Source organism: Podarcis liolepis (assembly GCF_965112155.1).
Source record: "Podarcis liolepis genome assembly, chromosome: 2".
In the NCBI taxonomy this organism is placed as follows: Eukaryota; Metazoa; Chordata; class Lepidosauria; order Squamata; family Lacertidae; genus Podarcis; species Podarcis liolepis.
In genome coordinates this window covers 76,525,555-76,539,331 of record NC_139555.1, presented here as the reverse complement: position 1 = coordinate 76,539,331, position 13,777 = coordinate 76,525,555, and the positions used below count along the sequence as shown (strand labels likewise).

At 40.9% G+C, this 13,777-nt stretch overlaps 1 protein-coding gene across 3 annotated transcripts in view; it reads left to right on the top strand.

Annotated features, from left to right (window-relative positions):
* Positions 1 to 13,777, top strand: part of CENPP (centromere protein P) — a 155,307-nt gene that overhangs the window by 52,494 nt on the left and 89,036 nt on the right. The window lies entirely within an intron of this gene.

Here is a 13,777-nt window from a genome sequence, read left to right as displayed (position 1 = left end):
ACATAGGGAACAAAATGGATACCTGCAGGGCCCCATGGCACAACTTCCAAGGAACTGAGGAGAGGTCCTCTACTGTTATTTTCTGGAACTAGTCCGATGGCTAGGAACTGTAGGGTACTGCAAGAACTCTGTAGTGTCGTGCCTTTAACTCCCAATCCACAAAGTCATTCTAGAAAGATACTACAAGTTATGTTATCTAAAGCTGCTGAGAGAGCAAGAAAAATTAGCATAGTCTTAGTCCCCATGTCCTTCTCCTAATACAAGTCATCAATCAGGGTGACAAAAGCTATATTCAGGAAGCTGGGTAGAAATGGTTCAAGATAGTGGATGTACGATGGTAACATCTGCCTTCATGCTGATCAGTACGTGGAGATTGACCTTTTTATAAAACACATACATGGCTCCTGAATAGGATCACTGGCTGTCATCTTGACTATACTTCTCAGAGGCACAGATAGCATGTCACTTGGACAATGATGGTATAAAAGGAATTTGATGAAAGCATGTATGAACCAGGCTTCTATACCTCTTATTGTATATATAAAAAAAGATTTTAATAAAGATTTTAAGGATTGTCTGTTGGAGTGTGATGGTTATTGAACACAATTAGCAGCAAGAATAAACAGTTGTGAATAATACCTATGTGTTGCTGGTATGCACCCATTTAAACGAGAGAGAAAATTAATTATTAATCCTTCTAGTTAACAAGGATTTAGTGGGCGGGGATATAATTGCTTGAAATAGATATTATTATTTGAAATGTGTGTCCATCACACTAAATGTTTAAAAACTAGAAATAATGCAGTTCAACAGAATTAAACTGAGAAGCTATGCTTTATGAGTGTATACACTTTCCTTAGTTAGTTTGAGTTTTGGAAGAGACATTTCCCACACTCACTTGATATGCTCAGTTTCAGAAACTACAAAGGAAGGTGTTACCATGTGTCAGGACTGGTCGTTGTCCTCTTCCGATCACCACACAAACGCTTCTTGTTCTTTTATAACTTTTTATTGTGTATTAACAAAATAATCTTATAAACAGTTCTTAACTATTATTCCTCAGAGTCACTTATTTCAGATACCTTCTGAGCTCTGCTTCTCCGTGACCAGCCACCCTCAAAATGGCGAAGGCGCCTTTCTCTTCGTTTTCCCGCTCTTTTTTCTAACCTCCTGGCTAGAGCTGGCTTGTATCTCCCCTCCTCCGAATCTGAGCTAGAACTTAACCCTTGCCTTTCCTGTGAACAGCCAGTCCCTCCCTGTTGTTTCTCTTGCTCCCTTCTATTAGATTCACTGCTCTCCTTCCCCCCTTGGGGAATGCTTTCTCCCTCTGATAAACTGAAAACTTCTAACTCTTCCCTGACACCATGTTTCACTGGAGCCTGATTGTGGGCTAAAATAAGAACATTTCCCCTAGAATGCTTCCTAAGAATATTCTGTATTAACCTGGTGTCAAGTAAAAAGCAGGGAATGATAGCCTATCCTTATTTCCCAGAAACTATATAGTTAAAAACTCTTAAGTCACATTTGTACTGATACATTCATATTTTGTAAACAAACTGCAGCAAGTCTGGCTCCTGGCAGCACATGTAGCTCAGCTAATTTTTATTGAATATTTTTCCAGATTTATGCTGGCCAACTACTTACTTCAAATTGAATATCTGAGTAGTGTTTCCAGCTTTGTCAGTTTAGAAGTTTGTTGATTTTTAGTGGTTCTACATAATAATCTTTTAAAATTGACATTTTATGTGCACTGTTGTGTGATTGAACAAGTAAGGTAACTGTTACAAGCTTCTTCCCAGATTGTCTGAGACACTGGAATGTGATACGTGGCATTTGGAGCTGAAGCCAGTTGTTCACTTACTGCAAAACTTTCCCATATGTTTCTTGTTAGCAGCTTTGTTCTGAAACCTAGAGTCTTCCCAGAAACAAATAGAAAGCAGATTCTTAAGTTTTACTGAACACAAAAAGTATTCACAGTCTCTTTCCACTGAGTAACCATATTTCTTAAGAGTGTATACAATAATAGTTTTAAAAGAGAAGAGATTAAAAACTCTTATTGTATTATATGCTTCTTTTGCACTTGCATTTTTCTGGTGATTTTTATTAGCTAGGAAAATAACACTCAACAATTTGTTTAAAAACTGAACAGCAGCTATCAATGTTTGGATTAATTAGAAAAGCAGGAGGAAATCAAATAACAATTTCTCATATTTCTTACATTTATTACAGGTTTACCATGCAGTCTTATAAATTTCTACTCCAAAGTAAATCCCATTGTGTTCAATAGGACACTGCATGGTATTGTATTCTTTATTGCTTCTATCTACTGCCCAATTAAACATGTTCTCTGGACAATTCACAAATTTAAAATGATACCAATACAATCACAACTAAAAACAATACAGAAAAACTATAGAAGCACAAAAGTCAGTATGAAACCATCATAAGCAACATCAGAGCAATAAAACAATGAAAACCAGCAGTAAAATTAACATTTGATATGAGAGCAACTACTGAAAATGTCCTTTCCTAACTGCCTCAACTCATTAGGAAGAGGAACTATGAGAATGGCCTGTAGTGAAGATTTTTAAGGTCTGGGGAGGTATATATGGAAGGAGCCAATTCTTCTGGTATTCTGTCTCCAAGCCATTTAGGGTTTTAATGATTAATAACAGCATTTGAATTGGGCCTAGAAATAGATTGGAAACCAGTGCAGATAACCAAGCACTGACATCATGTGCTGATATCTACCAGTTCCTATTAATAATCTTGTCTTTCGGGGTGGGGGGCGCGTGTAACTGAAATTTCTTTTCCAGAGCATTTTCAAAGGCAGCCCACAGATTACTCATTATAGTAATCCACCTGGGAGGTTACTAGAGCACCAATAACTTTGCAGCACTAGTTTATTTATCCACCAAACCTGATAAAAGGCACTCTCTGTCACCATGGCTGCCTGTGCTGCAAGTGAAAAAGCTAAAAGCTAAGAGAACCACCAAACTACAAACCTGCTCTTTCAGGGAAGTGTAGGCCCATTCAAAACTATTTAATTTGAGAACCATTTAATGAGCAGTTGAATTACCCATGATTCAATCGTCTTCTCTAGATTTAAGTTTGACACATCTCAGCCACACCCCAGATTACTTTTCTCTGCTTTTGTGTAGACATTTAATAGTAGGGGGAAAGCTGTATTATTCCAGCACCACCTTCATGAAATGTAGTAGAAGTGGAACCACTGTAATGAAATACCATCCAGTCCTCTGTTCCAGATAGCCTGTCTAGAAGAATACCATAGTATGTGGTACTAAAAGCCTCTGGGGGTCCAAGAGAATCATCAGGGTTGCACTACTTCTGTCATCCCACAGGGTGACCAAGACAGCTTCTGTTCCAAAACCAGACCTAATGCCCAACTGAAATAGATCTAGAAAATCAATTTCAAGCAAGAGAGCATATAATAGGTGAAACTATTAGGGTGCAGATCTCTTCCTGCTGAACAGTAGTTCACTGTTTGCATCACTTGTAACTTTTGCAACCTCACCTCATTTAGTTAGATCAGCCAATGGTAACGGCAGGTGTTTTTTTAGCATTTATCTCTTGTTAGATAGAGTGGCAAAGGAGCTTATTCAAGTGGTGTTAGGCAACATTTATAACTTAAATATAGTACACTATTCTGTGTCATAATGAGATATTATGAAATCAACAACAAATGTTTCTGGTTGCATATTTTCCAGTAGTAGCATGATAATGTCCCTAAAAATCTGGCATGCTATATACTGTGCTACTGCTTATCTTTTCCAATAAATAGCTAATTTACTTGTGAAAAAATATAAACCGGCAAATAGTACATTTCAGCAGTATCCTTCAGTGGTATGCAGCAACATCCTTTGTGTACTAGCATGTGATTTTTGGTTTACGATGGTAGAAATGTTAGATGTGTATCTTTTTCATACTTCTCATGTTGGCCAGATCCTTCCTGATCTCTACCCATACTTTGAAAACCTCAAAGAAATTGCTGGTTCTGCGTATGGTTTGTTTTACTCCTCTTCGAAGAATAAGAAGGTCCTTGACTCATTTTCTCCATCCTTATTGTGGGAGGATGAGCTGTGCTTTTCATTTTGACCTATATTAGAAGTTTTATCATTTTGTATACAATTTACAGTGCATTCATAAGTTCTCAATAAAAATTACTTGCAGAGTTTCTCTTGGCATAATAAGTAATCGTTCCATAGGTTGATTCTTTGTGGGTGGTAGAAATCCCTAGTTTACAGTAAACGAAATATGGCATTTCACTCTAAAATTATTTTACATTAGTTAGGAATAGGTAGATTTATCACTAAACCAAGAGAAGATAGCCAAAAAGAAAAATATAAGTCCTTGATGGTGCTGGAAATAACTGCAGCAGACTAGTGGAGATATTCCCTGGCCTTCTCCTACGCTGAAGAAATAATGTTGGCATTTTTTTCTTTCATCTTACAACAAATGCATTGTGATTCAGAGGAGGACAGCTTCTCTTTCTATATCTTCATTTGGGTTTTCTTTTGTGGGGAAGAGCACAAACCCAGATATACATTGTCTTCCCTAATCATCTAATCTGCGCGTGGCTAAACAAGAAGCCAGGACAGCTAGCGGGATTTCAGTGCCACGATCCCGCTGGCTGTCCTGGCTTATGGGATAGCCGCGCGCAGCCTCTTCCGGGCAAGGGGAGCCTTCATCCCCTGCCTGGGAGAGGCTGTGCGCGGCTAAGGCTCCCCCAAGAGCCACGCCCCCTTTAAAGAGCGCGCGAAGAGTGCTCCTTGGGGGAAAGCCCCAAAGAGCCGCGCACACGCTCCACGCGGCTCTTTAAAGGGAGTGCTGAGCAGAGCCTCCCGCCTGCATTCGCTCCATAAGACGCACACACATTTCCCCATACTTTTTAGAAGGGGGAAAGTACGTCTTATAGAGCAAAAAATATGGTATGTGTCAGGTGTTGAGACAATGTCTTAGCTTGTGCCTATCTATGTTTCTTAGAGCTCTGCTTTGAACTCCTGAACTGTGTAATGTGTAACCTGATGTACGTTTAAGCCATTTAGTGATTTTTGGAATAAAGTTGTCAGGAATAATTGAGCCAGGGTCTTCACACTGTGCCCATGAGTGGGAGCCAGGTCAGTTGGTTCAGGATGAGCTTGCTTGTTTATTGGCAGGTATGAGATGATGGGAGTGTGTTGCATGAGTCCTTCTAGAACTGCACTGTCTTCCGGTTATTTCTGAGGCTCATTCGAAGCAAACCCTGCTGTCTCCAGTGGGATTTACTCCCTAGTAAATGTGTTTAGGTACTGGATTAACTATGGATAAAGCACATTTCTGTAGAAATTACTTACTCATCAATCTTTAGCTAATGCTATATGGAATAATATAATTTATTATTCATTTAAAATGAAGCTGTAGGATACACAGAAGGAGAGCTACTTCATGTGGACCAGGATCCTCTCTATAGTGTGAAAGTTTATTCTAATACAATTGTACCTCTGGTTATGTACTTAATTCGTTCTGGAGGTCCATTCTTAACCTGAAACTGTTCTTAACCTGAGGTACCACTTTAGCTAATGGGGCCTCCCGCTGCTGCCGCGCCGCCAGAGCACGATTTCTGTTCTCATCCTGAAGCAAAGTTCTTAACCCGAGGTACTATTTCTGGGTTAGCGGAGTCTGTAACTTGAAGCATATGTAACCTGAAGCGTATGTAACCCGAGGTACCACTGTATATCAAACTGCTTTGTAAAAGTATCCTTCATTTTTCAGAAACTTGTTTATTTGCATTCCATTCCCCCCCCCTTTTTTTATAAGTCCTTGATATAGTGGGATTAGACTGCCATCCTATGGTCTGACTGAGTTTTCTATTTTTGCAGTAAGCAGAAGAGCAAAAGAAGATAAAAATACATCATAATTCATACCTGAGGGACTAGTTAAATTGTATTTTAACTTATGTTTATTAAATGTGAAAAAGTAATAAAATACATTAAATACATTAAAATAATTAGCAGATAAAAGCATATTAATTAAACATTTATACTGATTAGTGCATAAGTATTAAGGATCAGTTTTTGACTTAAACAAATTCTGAATGCATTTTATATGACAATACAAACATCTTACAGTAATATATTTCATGGCACTTGGGAGCAAAAGTATAGATTGTCAGGAATGATACCATTAAAATTTGAGTAGCCATATGTACCTTACCATTGTTATATTCCTGAAAGATTAATTGCTACATGTTTTTCATTACTCTTTAGACATACGTTTGAGCATCTCTGGATTTCAGAATGGACCTGATAAACTATGTTGACATAGCTCCATAGTGCTAAAGGGATAGGGCCAAACTCAGTGATAGAGCCCATGTTTTGTATGGAGAACTGCCCAAATTTAATCTTTGGGCTTGAAAAAATTTGTATGAAACATCAGAGAGTTGCTGTTTCTCAATGTAGACTAGGACTGTAAAGCTTTGTGGCCCAGCAGGCCAGATCTTTATCCCTTTGCTCGCCCCCCCCCCTTTGTGGGCCAACTTTGATGGGTGGGCAGCACCTGTCAATCATCAATGATACCAGGTGATTGACACCAGTCAGAGTTGACCTGCAAAGTTGGGAAGAGATCATTTAAAGGGCTTGCTCAACCCTGTGTGCAGGCGCTTCACAAACACCCAACAGTCAGTTGGTTGTTGAGGTTTTGGAAAGTAGTGTGCAAAGTACCATATTTTTCGCTCTATATGACGCAGCGGACCATAGGAGGGGGAGAACAGGAAAAAAAATTCTCCCCCTCTCTGCTCAGCGCCCCTTCAGCGAAGTGGCAGGAGAAATGGAGCCCCTTCCATTTCTCCTCCCGCTTTGCTGAAGGGGCGCTGCATAGAGAGGGAAAACTGTGCAGCGCCTCTCCAGCGAAGCCTGGAGAGCAAGAGTGATTGGTGTGCACTGACCCCTCTCGCTCTCCAGGCTTCAAGCGGCTATCCGCAAGCCTTCGGAGCGCAGCGAGAACTCCTGCGCTCCGAAGGCTTGCGGATAGCTGCCTGGAGCCCCCGGAGCGCAGTGGGCGTTCCCGCTGCGCTCCAGGGGCTTCAGGCGGCTTCAGCGAAAGTAACACAAAGCCTCCAGAGTGCGGGGGGACCTCTCCCTCTGCGCTTCGGAGGCTTCGTGTTGCTATCGCTGAAGCCAAGGAGCCTGCATTCGCTCCATAGGACGCACACACATTTCCCCTTAATTTTTGGAGGGGGAAAAGTGCGTCCTATAGAGTGAAAAATACGGTACTTTGCAAGTTCTGTGTTCAACACTTCTAAGCACCTGACAATCAGCTGGTTGTTGGTGCTTGGGAAGTGTTGCACAAGGGGCTTTGTAGGCACTGCTAATTGGTAGTGCTTGCAAAGCCTCTTTCTGCCAAACCCAACCTGACATGTATAGCATAGGTGTAGGAGAGCTGGGCATGGATTGCCTGAAACAGCCTTATGGATTCCCCTCCTGGATCCCAGTGGGATTGGACTGACTTTTTGCCACAGTTTTGGGGGGAAAGGTTGAAGAGGATACAAGGGAAGGTCCTAGTGTGGGGATTCCTCTCCATCCTATCTCCTTGCCTGTTTCCCTGCAAATTACTCAGACGTGTGGGCTCTGTTCTGTCTCTGGAGTCAACAGGGTCTGACTTGGACACTCTGCTTATGAGATCAACTTATCTCCAGAGCTACCCGAGTCCACCTCTGGTTCAGTCCCTAAAGAGGAATCACCCATCCGATCTGGAGAAATTGCTGATGCCTCCTCCATCACCTATGTCACGGAGACGCCAGCTCAGACATAAGTAGATAGGTCAGGCCCAACCTTCCTGAAGCAGTGTCCATTTGCTTGCCTAGTCTAAGAAACAGGCCCACTTGCTCCCTAAGTTGTACCACCCCATTTCCATATAATGGGATATCAGGGGACATTACTTTGCTTATGTACTGTACCAATTTAAGTATTAAAGGTTCTGGTAGAAATCATAATCTTGGTTCATGTTCCTCATCCAGGGCAAGTTTCCCACAGTATCAGAAGTTATTGCTGAGCCAATGAGATATTATATATGAACCACAGGTATACCTGAGGTTTGTTTGAGCTGGGGGTGTCAGGAGGACATCAGTCTATTGCAAGTGCAAGAGGCTTGTGGACAAGGGACAAAAGTACCAGGTTCTCTTCAGGGAAGGATGGGAAAGACTCTGAAACTTTGGATAACTGCTGCAAGTCAGCGTAGACAACGATGAGGTAGATGGAGCATTTCCATGCACTCTGGCTTCCATCATGGTGTTCTGCGGTTTTGTCATGCTGGCTACATGACCCGGAAAGCTGTCTGTGGACAAACACTGGCTCCCTCAGCCTGAAAGCAAGATGAGCGCCGCAACCCCATAGTCGCCTTTGACTAGACTTAACCATCCAGGGGTCCTTTACTTTTACCTTTTTTACCTAGGTGGAACAATGATCTGATTTGATATAAGACAGCTTGTTGTGCCTCTGTAGGTTACATCTGTAGTTGTCAGATTGATATGGTGAACATTTTTCTCATGTTCATAATGTTGTGAATGTAATTAAAGAAGCAAATGATTCTATGAAATATTTGCATCGTTCTTTAAAATAAGAAATACAGAGCCACTGTTTGATTAGTTGCGTTACTACATTTGTGAAGAAAAGACTTGTACCCACTGTCAGACCCCACTCCCTGTGTTCTACTATACTAAAGGAGGACCCTTGTAGAAACTAATGGTGTACAGAAAAACCAATCACCTTCACCATTTGCTTTTTGGAATTGAGAAATAGCTCTGTTAAGGTTGCACACCAAAAAAAGGTTGCCTACTGTTTTGTATTTCTGCCTTTGCCAATCTGAGACACCAGGGTACAAAGTACTATTTGCAGGAATAGATTCAGAAAAATGAACCAAACAGTCTGTTGACATTCTGTTAACTGAGTCACAGCAATGTTAGGAAGTTGCCATTAAGATCTATATACATATAGATGTTTGGTTTATTTCTGGTTTTCTTTACTGTAAGTCCATAATTAGGTCTAAAAGTGCAGGAATTGTGTCTTTGCTTATTCTACAGTTAGGTGGTGCTGTTACACTAAAGAACTAAACTAGAAAAGAGTAGCTTTTATTTTTGTGATGGTTTTTTACAACATTTGTGGATCAAATAAGTGCACCTCACATCTCTGAAGGATGTCTTCCTATCCTGTGTTCACCAAAAATAGAAACAAACAACAACAAAAATTGAACATAAAAGCCTTCGTCTTGAATATATTACTAGATTATGGGGGGAAATAACATATTTGATGTGACGTGTAAGTGGTTGTCCCACATGCAGACATTCTGGGACATCAAAACAGAGAAAAGGGTTGGGGATTCCACAGTAAAGGTACACTCTGGCTATTAGGTTGACAGAATAGAGAAGCAGGCAAGTGTAAGCCTGCACTTGCTGCATCAAGGCAGAAGAGCAATAGCACTTGGTTACTGCTTTCTTTTGAATCAGTGGTCCTTAGGTGCATATTCTCCAAACTCAATTTCTTTACTGCAAAGGATCCCTTAAATTAAGGATGGAGAACATTTTTCAACTTGAGAACTGCACATCCTCATGGACAACCTTCCTGCATGCTATAAAAGCTATTTCTGGGCAGGGTCAGAGACAAAAAGTGGGTAGGGCCAGAGCAAGAAGTGAACAGAGCAATGAATGTGGACTCTTACCTTTGTGCAGCAGGCTACATTGCAGCCATGCAAAAGCTAGAGTCTTCCACCCACCCACCTACACCTCTATCCTCCATCTATGAAAGAAACAGGCATTATCATAGTTCAAGGACACATTCCAGCCAGCCAAAAGCACTTGAGTAGGACTCAGAGCAGGGCCTTGAGGGGAGAATCCTGAGAGGTTACTTTTAAGCCCCAGGCCTAAGGTTTCCCATCCTTGAAGTGGATGATCCTGCAGTTAAAACAGTTGTGGATGTGACTAGCCTTGGAGGAAGCCCCCCTGATATGCCTCTTCTGAGCCTAGTTCCCCACCCCACCCTAAAATATCCTTACAAACTGTAAGGAGGAAAACTGCCCCATTCCAGTTTAAGGGATTGTGGGTGTGGGACGTGGAGTTATTGGCCTTGGAAAACCTGTACCCTAAAGTATTATCTGAGCACAATTCTTCACCCCCACCCCAGTTCTTTTAAAGTATATTGGAAAATGTGTTTCCATGTGTATATTTACTTAGTTGAATCAGATGACAGAGTACAAGTGGAAGTGAAGAGGGAGGGCCAAAAATCATTGTCCATCTTTGGTGATGAGATACCACAAAAATTAGTTTTGTTTTCTGGGTCCACATTGTATATAATGACATTGATATATTCCTCTTATACCTTCTATGCTGATGTGAAATTGTTTTGTCTAGAATAAGTAGCAGAGTCATTAATGATACAAAATTCTGTCCTGATTTGTTTATAATAAGTATGGGTGATATTAAGTAGAAGTCATAGTTTCCCAAGTTTAGTTCAGACATAATACTTACCAGTATGACCACAGTTAGGAGATGGGTGGCCCACCCATGCGCACATGGCTATTCTTGTGCAGGCACACTCCCTCCATTACAGTTTTGAAGATAAGTATGGTTGTCATTAATTTTGCACAAGCAATTTCAGGAGCAGTAGTTACTGAACACAATGTTCAAATCTACTTGTAGTCATAGTTGCAAACTGTGGTTTTATGCTATTGTAAAAAACAAACAAACACCAAACCCTGAGCATTCTTTGTTCCTTCTGCATTCCAATAACATTCAGCATGTGCCAACTTAGACCCAGCCGTAATTTTTGTCTCATCCTGGTGTACCTGAAAAATCCATTTTAAATTCCCTTCTCTTGCACTCCTGCCTAGAGTTGCCTGTATGGCTTGCCTTCCCTGTCATGGAGCACAATATAGCTTCTTCTAGCCTTTACATCCACCACTCTATTCTCATGTGCAAGTTATCTCTTGGTGGTTTAGTGGTAAGCCTATATGGCAGTCCTGGAAGTACTATGATAACATTTTGTTTTCATATATAAATAAGAAGCAGGAAACTAGTCACAAAGCAGTGTGATCATGGCATTAAGGGTGGGCTGAAGGAATTATTTTAAAAGCTGGATTTATTCTTATCATTTACTTCATAATACATTGGCATGCTGCAACTACTCTAACTCACTGGTAAGGACACTAGTTCAGCAAAGGACAAGAGCACAGCAACTGAAGGAAGTGTTTGCTGTAACATTACTCAGATGCTTGGTATCAGAACAAATTTATGTACATTGTAATTGTTTAATTAAATTCTTACAACATTCCTGAGTTTCCTGCAAAATCTGTAGGAATGCTGTGCACGCAGGAATTCGGCTAACTGTAAAACATCTTAAAAGTTACCATATAAAAATAAGCGCCAAGAGATATCTGTACCAGCTACTGTTTCATGGAAATTTTTGGTTCTCCAGGCTATGTTAGGGTAATTAGAATCCTGCAGTATGTTATACATAATCATTAAAATTTGGCTTAATCTGTAATCAAACAACAGATGTCTTCAAGACCAACCAGCTATGGTGCAAGCTTCTGTGGACTATAATCCAAATCTTCAGATGCATCAACTGTAGTCTTCAGTTGGCATGCACATAGGGTCCACACAGGAGTAGCAGAGTTGGAAGGGACCCCAAGGGTCATCTAGTCTAATCCCCTCAATGCAGGCATCTCAGCAAAAGCATCCATGACACAGATAGCCATCCAACCTCTGCTTAAAAACCACCAAGGAAGTAGAGTCCACCACCTCTCATGGGAGTCTGTTCCACTCCTAAACATCTCTTACTGTCAGAAAGTTTTTCCTGATGTTTTGTCAGAATCTCCTTTCTTGTAACTTGAAGCCATTGGTTTGAATCCTACTCTCCAGAACAGGAGAAAACAAGCTTGTTCTCTCTTCCATGTGACAGCCCTTGAGACATTTGAAAATGGCTATCATATCTCCTCTCAGTCTCCCCTTTTCTAGACTAAACATACCCAGCTTCTTCAACCATTCCTCATAAGGCTTGGTTTTTCAGATCCTTGATCATGTTGGTTGCAGCTGTTTGATATCTCTTTTAAGTTGCATGGTCCATCCAAATGGAGCCCACAGTTTTTGAACAGTAAATACAAAATGCAAAAAGTGGAAGTAAATCCGGATAAACTTTCATGTATTTGATTGTGTTGCTGCCATTATTTTATGTTGTAAACCTCCCTGTGATCTTTGGATGGAGGATGGTATATAAATGTAATAATAATTAGTACCAATCAGAGTAAAATTTGCAGCCCTTAAGATATTTGAAGATGGCTATCATATCTCCTCTCAGTTTCCTCTTTTCCAGACCAAACATGCCCAGTTCCTTCAAGTGTTTCTTATAAGGCTTAGTTTCCAGACCAGGCATAGGCAAACTCAGCCCTCCAGATGTTTTGGGACTACAACTCCCATCACCCCTGACCACTGGTCCCGTTAGCTATGGATGATGGGAGTTGTAGTCCCAAAACGTCTGCAGGGCCGAGTTTGCCTATGCCTGTTGATCATCTTGGTTGCCCTCCTCTTCATATGTTTCATCTTGTCAACATCCTTATTAAATTGTGGTGCCCAGAACTGGACACAGTAATCCAAGTGTGGTCTGACCAAGGCAGAATAGAGTTGTACTATTACTTCCCTTGATCTGGACCTTACACTTCTGTTGATGCAGCCTAGAATAGCATTAGGGTTTTTTTGCTGCTGCGTCACACTGTTGACTTATGTTAAGGTTGTGGTCCACCAAGACCCCTAGATCGTTTTCACATGTACTGCTAGTAAGCCAGGTGTCCCTCATCCTATATTTGTGCATCTGGTTCTTCCTGCCTAAGTGCAGAACCTTACATTTGTCCTATTGAAATTCTTTTTTTTAGCTTGAGCACAGTTCTCCAATCTGTTAAGATCATTTTGAATTCTGTTCTGTGGCATTAGCTACCCTTCCCAGTTTGGTGTCATTGGTGAATTTGATGAGCATCCCCTAAATTCCTTCATCCAAGTCATTTATAAAGACACTGAACAACAATGGGCCCAGGATACAATCCTGCAGCACCCCACTTGTTTCTTTTTTCCAGGATGGTGAGGAATCATTAATGAGTACTCTTGGGTTCAGTCAGTCAAGCTACAAGTCCACCTAACAGTTACCTCGTTCAACCCACACTTTGTCATTTTCCTCACAAGAATATCATGGGGGACTTACTGAAATCAAGATACACTTTGTCCACAGCATTTCTGTGATCCACCAAGTTTGTAATTCCATCAAAAAAAGAAATCAGATTTGTTTGGCATGACTTATTTTTGAGAAACCCATGCTGGGTCTTAGTAATCACAGCATCATTTTCTAGATGCTCACAGATCAACTGTTGAATTTTCTGTTCAAGGACCTTCTCTGGTATCCATGTCAAGCTCACTGGTCAGTAGTTACCTGGGTCTTCTTTTCCCCCCTTTTTGAAGATGAGGACAACATTTGCCCACCTCCAGTCTGTAGGGACCTCACCTGTTCTCCTTGTCAATGAGACTGATAGGAAGGGCCTTATATTTAAATTATTGTAAAGACAGTAACAACACCATGAGTGCAAGGAGGCAAACCACACACAGGATTTGCTACATAAAGTGAAGGAGGTACACAGAAAGGAAAGTTTTTCCCCACCTGTCCCACAGCAGCATATCATAAAAATTGCTCTTGGAAGAAATACTGGTAATAGGCCAAAAGGCTAGATATAAGTATTAATATGAATG